A 2,634-nucleotide genomic window follows, 5' to 3' on the forward strand; every position below is an offset into this window, starting at 1 on the left:
AGCAACTATAAACCAACTAGTCCTAAAATACATTTGTAGAACACTAAACCCAACAAAGGCAAAATACACATTCTCCTCAAGTGCACATAAAACTTTCTCTAGGGTAGAACATACGTTAGGCCATAAAATACATTTCAATTGATTTACAAGAATTTCAATTATATGAACTGTGTTCTCTGACCAAAATAGAATGAATTTAGAACTCAACAACAGAAGGAAATTAGGGAAATTTAAAAATATATCAAATTTAAATAACTAATAAACCAAAGGATAAATCACAAGGAGACTTGGAAAATACTTTCATAAGAATGACAATGAAAACACAGCATATCAAAACTAATGGGACACAGTGGAGGCATGCTTAGAGGGAAATTTATAGTTGTAAAACCTAACCTAAAAAAGAAGAAAGATCTCGTACAAATATCCTAACATTCCACCTTAAGAAATTAGAAATAGGGGCTGGCCCCGTGGCCGAGTGGTTACGTTCGCGCGCTCCGCTGCAGGCGGCCCAGTGTTTCGTTGGTTCGAATCCTGGGCGCGGACATGGCACTGCTCATCAAACCACGCTGAGGCAGCGTCCCACATGCCACAGCTAGAGGAACCCACAACGAAGAATACACAACTATGTACCGGGGGGCTTTGGGGAGAAAAAAGGAAAAAATAAAATCTTTAAAAAAAAAAAAAAAAGAAATTAGAAATAGAAGAGCAAAGTAAACACAAAGTGAGCAGAAGGAAGGAAATAATAAATATTCTCAGAAAATAATTTAAAATTTATAGCAGAAATTAAATACAGAATAAAAAATACATAAAATCAATGTAATCAGAAGTTGGTTCCTGGAAAACATCCACAAAATTGATAAATATTTAGTGAGACTGATCAAGAACAATGAGAGAAGATTCAAATTACTAAAATCAGGAATAAAAGAGCAGTTATTACAACTGAAGTTACCAAAATAAAAAATATTATAAGCGATGCTATGAATAACTTCAAGCCAACAAGCAGATAACCTAAATGAAATGGAAAAATTCCTAGAATGACACAAACCAAAACTGTCTAACGAGAAGTAGAAAAGCTCAATAGACCTATAATAAGTAAAGAACTGGAATTAATCATCAAAAACCTTCCCAAAGACAAAAAAGCCCACGGACAGATGTCTTCACTGGTCAATTCTAAAGATGACTTAACACGAACCTTTCACAAAATGTTCTAAAAAATTGAAGAATAGGGAACATTTCCCGACTTACTCTGTGAGGTCAGCATTGTCCTGATATCAAAACCAGAGAAAATCTATTTGATGGAAATGTTATGAGTAAGGACATGAGAGGTAAAAATTGATTATACAGGTAAGAAGAGGTCAGACCATTTAGAACTTCTTTTCAACCAAGTCATACATTTTACACTTCAATCTAAGTTCAGTGGACAGCCATTGAAGTATTTTGAGCAAGGGGTATTTTTTTTAAAAAGATAACTTTGTTTTCTGGGTGGATAATTTATTGCAAGCAGCAAGAGTGCAAAGAGAGAAACTAGCATAGGAATAGCAGCAGACTGGGTGAGAACTGATGGTGGTTTAGTTTTGGATAGATATCAAAGACTACATTCCTATTTCTGGCATGAGCAACCAGGTTGATAGAGATTCCTTCTATCAAGATGTAAGGAGGATGAGCAGAGATGGCAGTAGAGGCTTGGAGAGAGAGGTCAAGAATTCAGTTTCCAGTTTCTAAAAGACAATATAGTATTGTGTATGTTTAAACTAATATAATAAACACTAAAAGATTCATTAAAATCACTCTAACAGTTACTGAACTCAACTCAACCTTTGATGTTCACAAACTCTCAGTCCAGTAGGGAGGCAGACATATAAACATTAGGACCCTGGGTAATAAGATGCATAATGATGAGAAGTAGTAACAGAGCAAGAAATGTAAGAAGGGATGGGAGACAAGTTTGGAGATTATACATAAGACAGGCATTCCAAGACAAACAAGCAGCAAGTGCAAAAAGTACAGAAGCCTAAATCTTGGTGATGCATACCATAACAGGCAAGAGCATAAACTGAAGCCAAATTGCCTGGGTTGTAATCCTGGCTCTGTCTTTCTGAGAGGACAAGTTACACAGCGTATCTTGACTCGGTATCATCCGTAAAAATGGAGATAATCACAGCAGTGACTTTGTTGGTTTGTTGGTGAGGTTCAAATGAATTAATACACGTAATTCTGTGGCTGGACACATAAGAAGCACCACACAAATGTTAGTTATGATGATGACGATGATGGTGATAGTAGTGGTAATGAAATGGTAATCCCATGAAAATGCTAACATGAGAGAGAAGTCTAGGAGATAGGCAGAAGCCAAATAATCAAGGGCCTTCTATGCAGAGGACTTTGATCTTATTTTGTGAACTATTTCCATTAAAAGGTTTTAAGTATGAAGTAATAATCAGTTATATGTTTGGAAAGATTGTCTTGGTAGTAGTGTGGAGAATGGGGGCAAAGGGAAAAAGTCTATGGGATAGAGACCAGTCAAAAGGGCTATACAATTGTTCATGAGCCACAAACTCAGTACAATCCAAAATCATTTATTAATCTCAGAATTTGAAGTCCTCCAACTAAATAGGTCAGCAGAGCAGGCATAAA

The sequence above is a fragment of the Equus caballus genome, chromosome 7, assembly GCF_041296265.1.
Source record: "Equus caballus isolate H_3958 breed thoroughbred chromosome 7, TB-T2T, whole genome shotgun sequence".
Lineage (NCBI taxonomy): Eukaryota > Metazoa > Chordata > Mammalia > Perissodactyla > Equidae > Equus > Equus caballus.